General features: G+C 56.1%; 1 protein-coding gene across 6 annotated transcripts in view; it reads left to right on the top strand.

Annotated features, from left to right (window-relative positions):
- Nucleotides 1-2,921: 2,921 nt before the first annotated feature.
- Nucleotides 2,922-17,916, top strand: part of LRFN5 (leucine rich repeat and fibronectin type III domain containing 5) — a 161,316-nt gene continuing 146,321 nt past the window's right edge. For 3 of the 6 annotated variants that reach the window (XM_073350303.1, XM_073350304.1, XM_073350297.1), the window contains exon 1: nt 2,922-3,800. The gene's annotated coding sequence lies outside the window, so the exon portion shown is untranslated. Of the gene's footprint in view, nt 3,815-4,047; nt 4,250-17,916 lie in introns of those variants that run through there. The other 3 variants (XM_073350299.1, XM_073350300.1, XM_073350301.1) reach the window with 2 other exon arrangements.

Below are 17,916 nucleotides of genomic sequence, written 5' to 3'. Positions count from 1 at the left end.
GCCCAGGAAGATGCCCTGTTTATGCAGATTACATGCACAGACATTAATCAGTCATGAAAGCCAGCAGTGGTTTTCTAGAAGTATTTTCTCTGTTGTCACTTTCTCTCTCCTTGTCATTCCTCTCATGCCTGTGACTTTGTAAGCTAATTCTGCCGGTACGTTTGCCAGATAAATAATGAGGTCAACATAAACAGACATAAGCTACTGCTGTCAATCCTTTACTTATTTACTCATCCACTAGAGATGGGCCTGTCCCAGCCCTGGCAGACTGGGTCAGAAGAGGATGCAGGATAGGGTCCTAAGTATTCCTGATGCTGCTGTGGGAGCGTGCACCCCCGCCCACCGCCCAACAAAAGCATTACACTTAAGTTTGAAATTGTGTTTACTTTTTCCTCCCCCCAGAATGGCACTAAGTCTAGAACATTAACAATACAAAGTCTAGCCGTTTGGCATAAACGCGTCAGAATCTAGAGGTGGTCGGTGGTACTCCCCTTTGCTGCTGTATTAGGTTATCAGCTAATAACTGAGGCCTACATTGTCGAGCATGATTTGTAATTTTGGGTCTGCAACTAGACCCCTTGAAAGGCCTGATTTTCAGAGGGTGGGGCTCTGCACTGTCTGGAAGAAAAAAGGCCACTTTAAGGAATCTCTAGTTGTGGATCCAAATAAGGTACAAGCAAACCACCAGCCACTTTTGGAAAGCAGGACCCACACCCCTTTGTGACATCAGGCATGCCTGCCTGCAATACCCATGGACATGTTACCTGCTTAAGAACAGCAGAATCAGGCTGTTAAATTCTGAAAGAAATGATCCCTCATGAGTTATTTTAGGGGAAGTTTGCGATTTCTTCTTCTGTTGACTTCAGTAGACCTGGCCCAGTGAACACCTATGGGTCTGAACAGCTTCAGAGCTGCAAAGCAGAGTAGCAATCTCATCACACTAGTTATTGCATTATCTTCCCCACATTGCATCTGTATTTGCAGCCATCTACAGCTGGAATTTCTGTAGGCTCCAGCACACATTTTCTCCTCAGGATGCAGAGTACAAGAAACATCCTCCCACTGAAACCCCACTCACCCCATCAGCCTCCCAGGCCCTGTGGATGGGAATTTGCCCTCAGCACTGTTGTGCCACACACCAGAGGATGGCTAGATGAGCACAAAGCCTCTTGCCTATACCGCAGCCCTGATTTCTAGGCCATATTGGACAGAGAGCAAGTCACTCCACTGGGTACCACAGGCCTCCGGAGTGTCTGGACACCTTGTGCGCTCCAGGAGAAACCTGGCAGTGCAGCTCACAGCACAGAAGCGTGCAGCACCCCCCAGGAACGCTCCCCTCACTTCTGGCAGGAGTCAGACAATCCCACCCAGCAGCGGGTGTCTCCCTGCTGGGCAGCCCTGCACCCAGCCCAGCCCAGCCAGCCACTCCCTGCTGTCAGAGGGCAGGGGCTCGGGAAGAGGGGCATGGTTTGCTGAGGGACCTGTGTGGTTGGTGAAGTCCCCTTGCCTTGCCCAGCCCAGGGACCCTGCCTGTCTGCCTGGCCCACTCTCTCCAATGCCCCCTGCCTCCCTCAGCCTCTGCGCAGCGCCTCGCTAAAGGAGCCTAAGGGACAAACACAGGAGCCCCGGCTCAGGGGGCCTAGGCCATGGGCTTCACTGGTGCGGCTCAGCAGCAAAGCGGCCAGGGGCCAGGGGCTCGGCGCAAGAGCTGGGCAGGGGGCAGCGGGAAAGCCAAGCACGGAGACGCACCCAGCCCATCACACTCACACCCCCTGAGAGCGCCCTGTCGGAAGGTGAGACACGATCCCCAAAGCCAGGCTCCAAGTCCGCTCCCTGAGCCCCAGCTGTGTCCGCCCGGATCCACGCAGCGCCCGCCACGGTCCCCGAAAGCTGCCTCAGGTCCCAAGCGCCGGTTTCCAGCAGTATCCACGTTATGTCCCCAGGAGGGTCCGAGACAAGGGGGCAGCTTCCCAGGACCGGCGAGCGGCGCCTCTCTGCTCCCCGGACAGCGCGCTCGGGTCAGCGGCGCCCTTCTCGCCGGACCGCAGGCCCCTGTCTTCTCCCCGCTCCGGCAGTCCCCCGCGGGCGCTCTGGGCTGGCTGCCCCGGACCCCGCTGCCCCGAGAGGAGCGGAGAGCCCCGGGGAGGCAGACGAGCCTGCCGCCCGCCAGCCCCGAGAGCTGTGAAGATCGCAGGGCCCCAGCCCGCTGCGCCAGGAGCGCTCCGCCGGGACCCCGCGCCAGCGCGCACGGCCCCTCGCAGCCACCGGCTCCGCCGCCGCCGCGCTCACTCCGGCTCCGCCTCGCCCCCTCCCCGGTTTTGAGCAAAGGCTGCTTAACTGATTGGCTCCCTCCTCTCGGCGGCGCCCCAGCCCCCACCCCGAGCCACCCCCGAGCAGGGCTGGGAGGGGGACCCGCCGCTGGCGCAGGTACCTCCGCGCCCTCTCCGCTCCCCGCCCCTGAGCGCACCCGGGACGGGGGCTGGCCCCGAACGGCGGAGCCCGCGGCAGCCCCTGGGCCCCAGGGCAGGCCGAGGAGAGCGAGTCCCTCCAGGTGCCCCGGGGAGACCCACGGGGGCTCCGACGTGAGGGTGGGCCCGGGCTGCGCGGGGAGCAGCTTTTGTGCCCTGTAACCCCGGACGCGCCCTGCCGGCCTCTTCCCCAGCGAGCATCTCCAGCGCCCTGGCAGAGCCGGCAACCAGAGGCCCCTGCCCGCTGACCCCGCTCCAAGCGCAGCCTTCCAGCCGCTGCCCGGCCCCCGGGGTGGGAATCCCCCGAGCCGGCCCCGGAGCCGGAGGCGCAGTTCTCCAGCCCGGGGGAGTGGCCTGGCGGAGGCAGCGCTGTTACCCCTGCGGAGCGGGCTGCGCCCCCGCTCTGCCCGGCCCAGGGATGCGGGGTAGCCCTGCCCGAGGCTGCCAGCTCCTCCGGCCCGGCAGGAAAGGCGCAGCGACACGCCCCCTCCCTGCCCACTCCCGCGCCAGCAGCGCCTCCCCGCGCCAGGGCGCAGCCGCTGCTCACACGCTCCCCCGGCTTCTCCCTGTCCCTGCGGCCCCGGCTCGCCGCGCACCGGCTGGGCAGCCCTAGCCCTGTCCCCGCCGGCGCTGGCGAGCTGCCCAGCGCGCCCCTGCCCCTGGCTCGCAGACACGTCTCTGGATTAGCGGAGCTGGGGGCGCCCGGCGCCGCTCTGCGCCCGCCCGCTGCGGCTGGAGCTGCCTTTCCCGGCTGCGCCGCGCCATCGCTCTTCTCGCTGCGGAGCAGGCGGCGGCTCGGGCTGGCACCAGGCTGCAAAGCCGGCTTCATGCTGCAGCGAGCGCCGCGGCTCCCGGGGGTCGGGCGGCAGCCGCCGGAGCTCGCCGCGGGGAGGATGGAGCCAGCAGCAGCCGGGGAGGAAACGCGCAAGGACCCAGTGCAGCCAGCTGCGCCCCCCTGCAGCGCCCGGGGCTCCGGCTGCTCCGCCTGAGGCTACCCGGCTCTCGGAGCGCCGCGGCCGGTGGGTCGCTCTCCCTTGGCTGGGGTGTGCATGGCTGCGCCGCGGACAGCCGGCGGGAGAAGCCCGAGGACGGAGCCCGGCCGCGCAGCTCGGCTGTAGCTCCCCGAGCGCAGGAAGAGCGCCCGCCTCCCGGGGCCATGGGCAGCGCGTCCCCGGCCCGCGGCGCTCCAGCCGGCGCCTGAGCCGGGCTGGCCAGAGGCGGAGCGCGGGGCTCAGCGCTGGATTATCCGGCGCCCAGCGCACGGGCGGCGTTAGGGGAGCGCAGCGAGGAGGCTCGGCGAAGCCCGGCGGAGCTCGGATTGCCCTGGCGCAGGTACACGCTGCAAGGTCAGCGGGGCGCGGCTGCGGGGTCCGCGGTGGGGGCGGTGGAGGGGCGCTGGCGCGGGCTGACCGGGCTGCGCCCCTGCCTGGTGTGCGCGGGGGGCCGCGCGGCTCGCTCCCTCCCTCCCTCCTCCCCCCGCCCGGCGCCGTGCGCGCCCGTGCAGCCGCCCTGCCTGCGCCCGCTCCCCGGGAGCCGAGCCGCCGCTTTGCACCGGGCGAGCAGCGCGGGCGCCCCCCAGCCGGACCGCGGGCGCCCCCCAGCCGGACCGCGGGCGCCGGCCGCCGCCTGCCTGCCGGAGGATGCGTATGCGGAGCGATGGCACCGGGCGGAGCAGGGACCGGCCAGCCCGCCGCCAGCCTGTGAAGCCAGCCCGGAGCCGCCGCAGCTGCACCTGCCGGGGGAAGTGCTCCGGCCCCGTCTTTCCCGGCTAGCGGCGCCAGGTAACGCGACCCTCCCGCGCCGGGCGCTGCGCTGCATTGCGGGCTGGGGGGAGCCGCGGGCGCCGCTCCGGGAGGCGCCCCCGTCTCTGCTGCGGGGCGGGGGGCGACCCTGCCCCCAGCCCGGGGCAGGCAGGGGCAGCCCGGCCGGGGGTCTGAGCAGGAGCCTTTCCTTCGTGTGGGGCCCCGCTGGGGCTGGAGCTTGTCCGGACACGGTCAGGGCTCCCCGCGCTGCCCAGGGGCACCGCTCTGCGCTGGTGCCAGGCTTGTGTCTGCCCGGGGCTCGCTCCCCCTCGGGCCGGGGCTGGGTTCCTCTCCGCGCCGGCTGGGGACAGAGCCTGGGGGTAGGGGCGGGGTAGGGGCGCGCACCCCGGGGTGCCAGGGCGGAAGGGGGCGCGGGCGGACTGAGGTCCCCGGTAGCGGAGCAGACGCGCACAGCCGCTGTCCTGCCAGCCCGGAGCTGGATCCGGACGGTGCTGTCGGGCAGGGACGGGACCTGCGGGGCGGCTCCCCGGCCTCGGACAGCGCCCTGGCTCCTGCCGGGGGAGCAGCGCTGCCCGACGAGTCCATCCCTGTTTCATGCCATAGTGAAGCCGAGCTTAATTCAGCTGGGAGCCGCGCCTGCGGCTCCCTGTCCCCGGCGGGGGGAGAGCGGGAGCTGTTGCCCGCCCCCCAGCCTGCCATGTCCCCGGCTGCACCGGGGCTTTCCTCGCACCCCGGCCGCTGCGCTTCTGCGGCTCTCCAGGCGATGGCAGGTGCAGCCCGCGCTCCGACGCCCGCAGCCGGCGATGCACAGCGCCGGGGCGCAGGGAGGGACCGGCCGAGCCCCGCGGGGGGGACAGGCCCCTGCGCTCCGTGCCTGCCCCAAGCTGTGGCCAGGTTACCCCGGCTGGGAACCCTGCGGCAGGAGGGGGCTTTGGGGATTGCGTGTGGCAGGGGCTCTGGGTCCCCGAGCCCGGCGCCTCCTGCCTGCGGCTCCCCTCGGGGCCCGTGGCCGGGGCTTGGCAGAGACGCTGAGGGTGTGAACCCCGCGGAGCGAGCCGGCCGGAGCCCGCAGCTTGGCCCAAACTGTCGGCTCCCCCGGGATGGCCCAGCTGGAGGGCGGGGGCGCCCGGGCGCTAATCCGCCCCATGCCCGCTCTCCAGTAGCCGCGGCCAGGCGCCCCGGTGCGCCCCGGCTCCGGTTTTGTAGCTGCGCAGTTTTCCCGTGCGCCAGGCTGGCGATGGAGGCGGGGAGAGGCGCTGGCCGCCGCTGGCCCTGGCGGGGAAGGGGGCCCACGGGGAGGGGCAGCTCCCTGGGGCCGGGGCGGGGTATGGCCGGCCTGCGCCCCTGGGGTCGAGTCACAGCAAAGTTTAGCCCCGTCTGTTCCACAGGGGATGCGTGTAACTCCCAGCCCATGGGCGCCGTCCTGCCGGGGCAGCCCCGAGCCTGGCGAGCTCGGCCGCTCTGTCGGGTGGCAGGGCAGCGACCCGGCGGCCGGGCTGCAGGCAGCTGGCTTGGGCCGGTGCCGAGGGGAGGCGCTTGAGGCTGGACTGGAGCTAGACTGCCCCGCTGGCGGAGCTCCGCCCGGGGAAGGGCTTGGCTCGGTGCGGCTGCGAGCGGGTCCTTGCGGAAGGCTGGGGTGGGAGGGAGGCGCAGATCCCGGCCGGGGGAGCTGAGGTTACAGGGCTCGGGATAAACCGCACGAGCAAAGCCCACAGCCTCCATTGCAGCCCGGGGCGGCATTTGCCCCCTGCCTCCCGGCTGAGGTGGGCGTGGGTGTTAAAGGGCAGTAGCTGGAGCCCTTACAGAGATCGAATTGCAGGGTGGGGAAAGCTCTTCTCCTGCCTGTCCCTTCCCTGTGGCCCCTTTCCTCTTTGCAAAGTTTCCCTGAGGCACTCTGCTCCCCGCAGGGAGGCAGGCGGAGAAGGGAGGAGCCATTTTGTGTTTTGTTTAAAAAGAAAGAAGCCATCCTCCGCCCGCGCTTGGAAGGGTTGGGCGGGGAGTCTCTCCCGGGGTAGCGTCCCCCAGGCAGGCCTCTTGCGTTTCCTGAGTATTTCTATGGAAAACAGGCTCAGGAGAGAGTGAGGCCCCCGTGGTAACAAGGACATCACAGCTGGGGAATAGCCCCTGGGAAAGTTGCAGCCATGCTGACTTGAGGAGCACAGAACACCCCCTTGTTCCTCAGCGCAACGGGGAGAAGAGGACCCAGTGAGTCCCCCGGAGAGGAAATGAAGGCTGAGGGTGGCCAGCTGCAAGGGTGAGGAAAACCAGTCAAAGGCCCCGGTCTGCAACTGTTATGCTCCTTGAGCAGCACTTACACACTCCCTTGACTCAGTTGGAACTGTTCTTGTGAGTAAGTGTTACTCGCCGTGAGTAAGGACTGCGGACTTAGTGTCCAGCCCCCCTGGGAGGAGCAGTGGTTGTCTGGAATTTGTGTGCGGACACCTCTTTGGTTGTACGACAGTGCAGAGATACTACCTGGGTACGGCCATAGAAGGGCATGGATAGGTCATATTAAGATTATTAATCACTTTGGGTGGGATTCTCGTCTCCTGATGTACTCAGGGTGGTGGCACCTTACTGCACAAGGCCTGTCGTTGCCTGCAGGGGAACAATCTGTGGAGTCAGGCTCTCGTCACCAAGAGTAAAGGTGTGGGCAGCTGACCCTTTAGTAGCTGTAATCCAATTCACACATCTTAAAATATTGCTCTCAGGAATAACACCTTTGCTCTAAATGCCAAATCAGTAGCTATGTCTCTGTGGTGTCAGATCTCTCCACGCAGGGCCAGATCCTACGTTCCCTCATTTAGAGAGTAGCCTCGCTACAACCATAGTCCTTTTGTTCATACATCGATAACAGCTGTCAATTATTTTATGGCAACAAATACAATGTTAAGTAGATCTTGGATCATTCACGTGCCAAGTAAACTAGTTCCAAGTTGGAATAACTGTTTTGTTAGAACATTCCACGTATCGCATAGTTTCCTGAACAGGTCAGCTGTTACTGGAGTGGATTCAAAATTACTGCTACTTAGTTCAGTCACCATCGAATCAGACGGAGCTCAAAGGCTTGTGAGTGGCAATGTGTAGCAAGAGAGTTACCTGATGTTCCATTTGTGATGAACCCATGGGCTGGACGCTTTGGTACAAGCTGAACTGGAGTATTTGTCGTCTTATAGATTTGCAGAGGCTCATTTCCCCCGAGGCTGTTAACTTCTGTGGTGGTCTTAGTGAGCGTCAGTACAATTCACAGTACGTGCATGGCCACTGATGAGCCGAGGTCATTAGGCCTTTGGAGAGAAGAGGAGAGACTGGGCATCCCATGAATTGTAGCCTGAGAACTTGGCTAAACACGTTTCCCAGACAGCATCTGAAGGAACAGCAAATGGCAAATGAAGGTGGTGGTGATGGGGGGGGGGGATTCCTAAAGCAGCTTTCCTGGGGTCTAGGGCCCCTGTAGGTGAAAAGACAGATCAGAGGTCAGAGTGAGAATTTTCAGCCACTGAGTTCAAAGGAAGCTGAATGGGTCCTCTGCTGACGTGGAGTTAGCAGACCAGCTGGTGAAGATGTTCCCAAGCTAGCAGAGTTTAACCCACACCCAAGTGTGGTTTAGAAAGGTCTGCAGAACAATGAAGAGCTCATGGCCCTCCATAGATGATCAATACTTCCTCTGCTTTAAGGCTTGACAACAGGTTCAGTTTTATAGAACAACCTTTCGACTACTCTCTGAACAAACATCCAGACCAGAAAATCATTATAAGAGCTTTGCCATTAACAGGCCAAGCAGAACCTGAGCCAAGCAGGAAATATTTGTCTAAATGCTACTGTAGCATTTTAGGGAAACCGTCTTCCATGCATTAGATAAAATTGGTGCTACTTTGAGCAGACATCACTGAATCTGTTCTATGTAGATGTGTCTAAATGTATTCCACATGGTCCTCAGAGACCAGTTACTAGCTGGGGTTAAAATTACTGTTAGCACTCTCCCATTACTGTGTAAAATGCACTGTTGAGTCCATTTGATGATTTTTTTTAACTAAGGGACATGAGTGTGGCTTTACATCAAATTAATCTTAATTTAATTCTCCAAAATGCTTAGAAAATGAACACGTTTTCACTATGTTCGTCTAAATCTATTGCAGAGGAGAAAATTAGTTGATCAGAAACAAAACTGGAGATCGGTGCAAGCCTAAAAATCCAGATCTGAACATTTGAACTTCTCCATTGACTCTAGGGATTATGTTCCTTACTTTCTGTGTAATAAACAAAACAAAAAAAAAACCCATCTTTAAAACAACAACAACAAACTCCCCTGAAGCTTCACTTTCAATAATTAAATGTGTACTTTACACTTAGAAATTTGTGCTTCTCATTCATTTGCTATCTTGTCTGTAATGCCCTTAAGTCTTAAAGGCCTGTTTGCAAACAAAATGGCAAACCTTGAGCTAACCACTCATCTGCCCCGCATTTATGCAGTTGCAGTGGGACCCATCCTTTACCTTTAACAAACGTAGAGTCTCTGGGTTCCTGTTGATGCTCACCTGAAATTCTCTGAAGGCTGATGACATCAGAGCACTGAAGTAAGGAAAGAACAGCTCTGTGTCTAGGACATACACTAAAAGAAACCAGGGCTTGTTTCCTGGATGAATAAACAGAGGAAGTTAGTAGCACTTTTGCTTCATAGCTAGAAAGTGACGGGTTAAACGCCCACCTTAGAGCTCAGGCTCCAATCTATGGCCTGTACTGCCCTACAATCCTGCGTGAATGCTGCGTGGGATGGTTAAAGGAACGACTGCAGCGAATTACTCCTGAAGAATGTAATTCTGAGAAGCAATCTGATCACTTATCAAGATAAATGTAGCAATGATTACTTTCAGGTATTTTCCTTGGAAAGCTGGCCTTTCCTGTCCCAGGTGTGAAAGATAGCGTCATGATACCGATGCATTCACAGTCTCAGTACATCTATTCTGCAAAAGGAGTTGGTAATGGTTACAGCTGTGGGAAGGTACATTTGTCTGGTAGCAGATATAGATCTCATGGGACTTTCCAAAAGAGCAGAGGGTCCCTCGTATGTTCACCAACCCCAAAACGGGCTCGCCTGTCTCCAGCTGAGGTGCATGTATAATATCAAAATCTGTCTCATTGGTCTACGGTCCATACCAGAATAATACTGATAATAATTGTCACTTCTGCTCCGGCATCTTTTACTGGAGGATGATAGAGCACTAAACAAGCCTCACAGCACTGTGTCAGGATGAATATTCACAGATAGAGGAAAGAGGGTATGGAGAGGTTATGGCCATCATTTTCAAAAGTGGCCACTGGTCTAAGATCACTCAATTTTGCAGGGTCTGATTTCAGTTATTTGGGGCTGGTGTCCTGAGTGCTCACAACTGTTGTTGAAGTCAATGGAACTTTGGGGTGCTCAGCATCTCTGATAATTAGGCCCAATTTGGGCCTCCACAAATCAGTTGGCCCAGTGATCTCCCAAGGTTGCAGAGTCAGCTGGTAGACGATCTGGGAGTCCAGCTCCCAGTTCTGTGCTCTACCAACCCTACCTGAATAATAATAATACTAATTAATAAAAAGAGTAATTTATTTGCCAGCTATTCCTGTTCTATGTTTAATAGCAGATGACACTAAACTGGGAGGAGAGGTAGATACGCTGGAGGGTAGGGATAGGATACAGAGGGACCTAGACATATTAGAGTATTGGGCCAAAAGAAATCTGATGAGGTTCAACAAGGACAAGTGCAGAGTCCTGCACTTAGGACGGAAGAATCCCATGCACTGCTACAGACTCAGGACCGAATGGCTAGGCAGCAGTTCTGCAGAGAAGGACCTAGGGGTTACAGTGGACGAGAAGCTGGATATGAGTCAACAGCGTGCCCTTGTTGCCAAGAAGGCTAACAGCATTTTGGGATGTATAAGTAGGGGCATAGCCAGCAGATCGAGGGACATGATCGTTCCCCTCTATTCGACACTGGTGAGGCCTCATCTGGAGTACTGTGTCCAGTTTTGGGCCCCACTCTACAAATAGGATGTGGAAAAATTGGAAAGTGTCCAGCGGAGGGCAACAAAAATGATTAGGGGTCTGGAACACATGAGTTATGAGGAGCGGCTGAGGAAACTGGGGTTATTTCGTCTGCAGAAGAGAAGAGTGAGGGGGGATTTGATAGCAGCCTACAACTACCTGAAAGGGGGTTCCAGAGAGGATGGAGCTAGGCTGTTCTCAGTGGTACCAGATGACAGAACAAGGAGCAATGGTCTGAAGTTGCAGTGGGGGAGGTTTAGATTAGATATTAGGAAAAACTTTTTCACTAGGAGGGTGGTGAAACACTGGAATGCGTTGCCTAGGGAGGTGGTGGAATCTCCATCCTTAGAGGTTTTTAAGATCAGGCTTGAGAAAGCCCTGGCTGGGATGATTTAGTTGGGGATTGGTCCTGCTTTGAGCAGAGGGTTGGACTAGGGGACCTCCTGAGGTCCCTTCCAACCCTGATATTCTATTATTCTAAAGCAGTATTTGATCAATTAAACAGCAGGCTGAATAATGCAAAAGATGATTTGCTAGATAACTTATTCATCAAAATTGGCAAAATTGAGTGAATATATTATGTATTGACTCATCTGTGACCAGCTGTAACCCCCAGCCTTAGAAATCGATGCCTGCCCCTAGGAAATCAGGGCCCAGTTCCTTGTTTTGTAAAGCTCTTTAGTGAGTTACAGTGTTGCTCAGATGACACTACTTATCAGCAAATCATTTTCTTATAAGTAGATAATTTGTTAACTTTAACCCTGTGTGCTTTTGTTTCTGAAAGATCTGTTCAATCTTCTCTGTGAAAACGATATATATTTTTGGACTAGTGACAGATAAAACTCTCTTCATTTTTACTTTGCCTCAGCTCTGTTTTGTGGCCACTTATCTGATGATTTTTGGATATTTCTTTCTACTTGCAAGCCAGACAGAAACCTCCATGCAGTTAAGGTGCTCATTATGGTCATAATATAAATGCTGAGATAAGTCGGCAGGTAGAAGACGTCAGAGGGACCCTGTCACAATGACATACTGGAATGTGGTCTGATGTCTGTACACCTGGCTTAGCAGGAGAATCAGTAGGATACTGTAACTTGAAACCAAGCAAGTCAGTAAGTCATAGAGGGTGAAAAGTCCTTTGGTAGATTTACCAGCCATGCTTTGTAATGGCAGCTGTACTGAAGGCTAGGGCAGCATTCCCAGTGGAGTTGGAGGCCGGCCTGTGTTTGAAATACTGTTTGTTGTGAAGTAACAGGGCTATTTTCCAAGGCAGGCTTGGAGATGGCTGCTCTGCTCCCACTGGCTTTTAGTTACAACTGGGTGTTAATTTGTCAGTTGAGTCGATTCAGATATTTCCTGGGGGTGGGGGAATTTCTGTCCCTCCCCTGCAACCCCAGAAGCGATCCTGTTCTCATCCCTTATCCCCGCACAGGGACCCCAGGTCTCCCTTAGCCAGGGAATGTCCCCATCTCTCTTACCCACACATCGCATGAGCCAGTGTCACCAGGAGGCAGATCCCTAGCAGACCTCCTCCCCCCACGCCCGCACCCTTGTGCCGTCCAGGAAGAGACTCCCCGTGCCCCTGGTCACAGCAGCTTTGGCCCGGCTGCCCTGCCATGTGGATGGCCATGGCCCGGGTCAGTTTTCAGTGGTGTTGGGACCACGCAACCAGAGCGATGCCCCAGACTGCCCTGCCAGCAGCGGCACTGACTTAGTGCAGGACCACTGCTTAAAAGTGTGGGCCAAGCCCCTCCCTCTCCACGGCCTGTGGGTCTTTCAGCAAGTGCAAAAGCCTTGGGGAAAGCCCCTTAGCTGTTCCCAGTTGTCACTAATGCAAGCTGCCCTATGAAACCTCCGACTCAGTCAAGGTATATATCACACACACCAAGAGCTATGTTATCGAATGTTGTTGAGGTTGCAAAGGGAAGCCCTCCAAAGGTAGGAAATGCCAGAATTCAGGTTGGCTGTACAACCACAGTTCAGCCCCCTCGTGGAGATGCCTTATGCTACAGTCCTTAATTACTTGATCACATGCAGTTTTTTCCCCACAAGACCTTGCCTCATTCATTGCACTGGATGAGCAGAACTCATTTAATGAGCAGCTCTTCAATACTTTATTTTGTGCTCATAGTTCATATGTAACCCCACTCCGCACTGAAAGCGCACTATTCAAACCCTTGGCTGAAGACACAATTATTAATTTCCTCATGTGTTTTTCTGTACCACTCATTACTTAATCTCTGAGTGCTTCACAGACGCGAATGGATTGATCTCACGATGCCTGTGAAGATGATGGTGGTGTTACCTCCATTTTACAGACAGGAACCTGAGGAACAGCAAGAGGAAAGTCAGAAGTCTCTGCCCATTTTTGGGTGCCCAGTTTGAGGTGGCGGGGACCTGCCTTTTCATAGTCCTTTGCATTCTGTATGTTCAAAGAGCAACTCGCATTGGCTTCGACTGCAGCTGTGAGCACTCAGCACTTCTGCCAATCAGACTCCAGGGCAGCGAGGAAGCTAGGAAAGCACAATTTGTGGCCACCCATGAAAGACAGATGTAAGCAGTGTCAGGATGAGCTCCACCCTGACATCTGGTGGTGAGGTGTGGCAAGTTGTGGAAAAGAACTTCAGGGGCCGATCTCATTTGCATAGGCACACCCACCACGCCTAGAATGAGACCATAGCTGCCCAAATGGTCACTTTGGCTGCTGTGGGATCCCCAGTGTCTCTGTTATTGGGGCAGGAAGAATAAATTGGTATTACCCTGATTATGGGAACTGTGCTTGGAACTGTACGTGGCCTTTTGTTATGATGGAGGGATTCACCATCAACTAAGTAGCACTCGCTAGGCAAGGGTCATGGGTTCCAAAACTGTGTGAATGGAGAGAGGCTGGGGACAAGTATTAGTACTTGGTGGCATGGGCCCCTTGGTGAGGGCCTTACATGCTGATTGCACTTCCTCCTCTCTCCACTGTGGAATATCAGAGCTAATTTTGATTTCATTAGAAGTCTAGTTATAGGCTGCTGAGCTCACTTTGGGCTGACAGTGCACCAGCACTGGGGCTCCCCTACTATAAGCTGAATTCACCTAAGAGCTGAAATCACTGAGTGTTGTGTTAAGTAGTGGGGGAGCCTGAAGATATATTGTGGAGCAGTTTGCGGGACGGCTGGTGAAGCAGTTCGATGCGGAGCAGTGTGTGGATGGCAGGAGCTGCTTGTGGGCCGTGGAGCTGAGTTCGTGGGGCAGCTGAGCGAAGGAGTTCGTGGGGCGGCTGACGGAGCGGAGCGCAGCTGAGCGAAGGAGTTCGTGGGGCGGCTGGCGGAGCGCCGCTATGGAGCTATGGGGCGGTCAGCTTCAGATCACGTAAGGTGCCTCTTACCCCCGTCCCATTTCCACCCAGGTTGGGAGGTAAAGCTCCGCCGATAAACTTTCGAACTCTGGGGCTGCCCTGACCAGGGACAGAGACTTTTGGGGCATTGGACTTTTGGGACTTTGGGTGATTTGGGGTTGCTGGACTCAAGAACCAAAGGGAAAAGGGCATGCCCCAATTTGCCTGGGGTGGGGTTGTTTTGCTCATGGGTTGTGTTATGAATCCTGTTGGTGGTGTTTCCCCAACATAATGCCACATTGTTTCTCTCTGTTATTAAAAGGCTTTTGCTACACTCAGACTATGTGCTTGCGAGAGGGGAAGTATTGCCTCTTGGAGGCGCCCAGCGGGGGTGGTATATATTTGTCCCAGGTCACTGGGTGGGGGCTCGAGCCGGTTTGCATTGTGTTATTGGAATGGATCCCCTAGATACTGAACCCGGCCCTTGTTGCTGCCAACTCTGACGGGCAGAAGGGTTACACATAAATGTAAGTGACTTGCCCAGCATCACATAGGAAGTCTGAGACTGTCCTTTCTCTTCCTGCAGTCCCCTTCCTCAGTCCCTGAAACACAGGGGGCGGGGGGTCCTACAAACAATGGGCTCCTTCACTACACAACTCTACACAACCATCAGTCCTGGGCACTGATTGAGGCAGATTCCCTGTGGAAAAATAGTTGTGATCATGTAGTTAAAGACTGTGTCATAATGCACAAGGGCATCAACCCGGAGTCAAGCAGGGCTCCTGGGCTGCTTACGGGGATGGAGAGCCAATCTCAGGAGAGGAGACGCAAGGAACTTGGCTTGTGTAGTCTTGCCCAATGAAGGCTGAGAGGGGAGCTGCTGGCTGTCTATCAATGCATGGGGCGGTGGAGGAGTAAACACCCGGGAGCGAGAAGAGCTGGTGAAGCTAAACGAGGGTATTGGCACGAGAACACGTGGGAATAAACTGACCAGGAATCAATGTTGACTGGACATTAGATGGTTTCTATCACTCAGAGCGATGCGGTTCTGGAACCGTGGGGACAGACGACCTATCTAGTCTGAAAACAGAGTATGAAAAGTCTATGAAGGGGATGCTCTGACGGCGCTGTCTGCGATAGCAGGGATGGGACTTCAAGACCCAGGAGGGCCCTTCCGCTCCTATTTTCTGTACTCCTAACTTAACTCTGGCATTCCCTACCTTGTGAGTGTTTGTGTTTGCTGCTGTGGTAATGTGAACGCTCACATAGTGTGTGTGCAAGTTTGGAGTTTTTTAACAACACAAAGTGCAAAGACAGCAATTTCATCGCTTGGCACCATGTTGGCACCCACATGGTTCATCAGCAGGTCGTACCCTTTAGATCCATGGCACAGACATCAGCCACTGGAGCTCCTGGAATAACTGATAGCAGTAGTAGGTTGTCACCCTCTGTTTGGACCAGCACTAGCGGGGGCTGGGACACCCTTTGCCAGTGGATCTCACTGGTATTTGCTGGCAGCAGAGGAATGGTGAGACTCAGGAATCCTGGTTTCACTCCAGATTGTAAAGGGAGCATGCTTTATGGGCACAGACCCTTCTGTCCCTGTTGTCCACAAGTGTGACCTCTTCTTCCCCACCCCCCAGGCTTGTCTCTTCCCCTCCTGGCTCCTCATCCCGGTCCTGCCCCTCCCTAGTCCTCCTCAGGCTTCTCATCCAATCTCCTTGCACAGCCCATTCCACTCTCACCCTCCGAGCTCTCCATCCAAGTCCCAGCCGTGCCCCCACACCAGCTGCTAGTCCCTACCCTCAGCCGCCTCAGCCCGGTCTCCCCTACCCTGACCCGGTTCCTTGTCCTAGTGTCTTGCCAGCCACTCTCAGTTCCCCCGCCCCCTGGCTCTCTCCTCATCCAGTATGTCTGCCCCCCACCCGTAGCCCAATCCCAGCCCCCCACCCCCGCACAGGCTCTTTGTCCCAATCCACTCCCTCCCCCCATCCTTTCACCCCAGGTCCCCGATCTGCATCCCAATCAGACATCCTCCTCCTCCTCCTCCTCTTCTTCACTGCTGCCTGGGCCCAGCAGAGGGAGCTTTAGGAGCCCAGGTGAGACAGGCTCCCTATTCTCAGTCCTGGGGCATGGCACCACAATGGCCCTAGGGGCTCCGAGCTGCCATCCTGGCTAGCCCCAGGCCGGAGCATGCTCAGTCGCTCTGTGGGCATATGGCCTGTGTGGTGCAGTCAGTGGGGAAGGGCTGGAGCATGCTCAGTGCAGATGGAAGCTTTGGAGAATTTAATTGCCAAACTCTAACACGTGTCTACTGAGCATGTGCGAACTGAGATTTCCCAGAGGGTCTTTACTTGGCCAATTTTGGGTGAATTTTCCCAGGGATGCAAGAGGCACATTCAGCTGGTGGTCGGTTTTGACGAGGTGAGGTCTGCAGGGTTTGGTTGGCAAGTATCACAAGCAAGTCCCCCACTGAAGTGATTGAGGGCCATGTTTTCAGATGTTGCCAGCGTCACATAAAGTGGCTATTGATGTATCGCAGAAAGACTCACTTTGTGCGTTTGGTGCCTGGGGTTATGGAAGTGCCTGTTAATCTTCAATACAATGTTTTAATTTCATCTTCCCGTCTGCATCGCGCAGGGCCTCTCTGAGTAGCTCCCGTCAAGGGTACCGGTGTGTGTCTGAGGGTTTGCGCTGTGGACGCTGGTCCACTGGGCTAAGGCTTTGCCGCGTTATGGCTGTGGAGCAGCAAAGCGGGTGATTTTCGGACTCTCCAAGCAGCCGATTAGTGCTGCTCTGGCTACTTTCCGAAACAACCCTGCTGATTTGCAGACACAGAGAAGGCAAGTGGTGGTTTGAAGGTCAGAGGAGCTGGCTGAACTCTGAATGCCCTGACCCAAAGGAGCACTCCAAAGCCAGCTCTCCCAAAGCAGAAGTTTCTCGCTGCAGGCCAGGAGAGCAGCATCTAAAAACATGGATCCCGGTCTGGGCCCCAGGCCTGCCTTCCTATACATTAGCACAGACCCCCGAGTCTGTGTGGGGTCCCAGTGGGACTCTGGGCCAGCGCAGGGGTCCCTATTGGCACATCCTGAGGCAGGATTGGGGCCTTGGATGCCTTTGGTCATGTCTGTGGTGTGAGGAAGAGCCCGTGGTCCTTCCCCCCACTCAGGGGCAGCGCTGGCATTTGGCTGCACAGGGATCTCCGTGCTGGTTGTGCGTAGTCCAGCGCACAAGACCCTCGTGGAGGGAGGCTGGGGCTAGGCCTGGCCTCGCAGGCAGGAGTGCAGCAGCTCCCGTCCCCAGCATAGCTGCAGCCTGGCAAGCTGGCTCTGGGTTTTAGGGGTTGGGTTTTTTTCCCCATAGCTTCATAGGCTCCAAGGCCAGGAGGGACCATTGCGATCATCCAGCACGGGCCAGAGAACGACCCCTAAAGAATTGCTGCAGCCGATCCCTTAGAAAAACATCCAGCCTTGATTTGAAAATCGTCACGGATGGAGACTCCACCGTGACCCTGGGTAAATTGTTCCAATGACTAATTCCTCGCACCATTACCAATGTACTTCTTATTGCCAGTCCGTATGGGCCTAGCTTCCACTCCCAGGGCTGATTCACTTCCCCAGCTGCTCTGTGCTCCACTTGCATAGAGCCCCAGTATTCATGCTCTCGGCCGGTGGTATGAATTCCGCCTGCGAATGAATCCGCCTCAGGATCTGTGGGGGATCTGAACGCTCCCACCCACCTAGTGGGCCTCCAAGCATGAGGAATCCCTCACTCTGGGTCTGGTTTTGATTACAAATAAGCCGTGGAATGAATCCAGTGGCTTGTGCACTGATAATGATTTTACAGGGCCAGTGAGAGTTGTTCGTATTTGGAACAGGAGAAGGCTATTCACATTTGTTTTTTGGTATGGAAAACAGCTAGTAGTAGGCAAAACTTGTGATATTTCCCCTTTCTTCAGTGAAGAGCTCTGGAGCTTTTAGCTGCAGGTAGAGCCAGACATATCTGTGATTGTTTATATGATTTAAAACGTAAGGGCAAGTGTACGCAGAATACAAAGGCAGTTCTTTTTTTAGCTATATCTCTTTATCTCCCTGGGAGAGCTTAGCACCTCTGGGTGCTTTTCTCAATTCCTGCTGTGTAAATCTTCAGTAATTCTGCTGGAGCTATTTCAAAATTACATTTATGTAGCTGGGAGCCAAATATGGCCCTTTGTCTCATTGCATTCTGGGACTGAATCCTCATTGAATTCCTGGCTTCGCTGATGGGTTAGGCCCTGATCCAGCAAAGCACTTAAGCACGTACTTAACAATAAACACATCAATAAACCCC

This window comes from Lepidochelys kempii, chromosome 6 (genome assembly GCF_965140265.1).
Source record: "Lepidochelys kempii isolate rLepKem1 chromosome 6, rLepKem1.hap2, whole genome shotgun sequence".
NCBI lineage: Eukaryota > Metazoa > Chordata > Testudines > Cheloniidae > Lepidochelys > Lepidochelys kempii.
The sequence above is the reverse complement of the archived record's forward strand: the minus strand, read 5'-3'. Positions and strand labels throughout refer to the sequence as shown.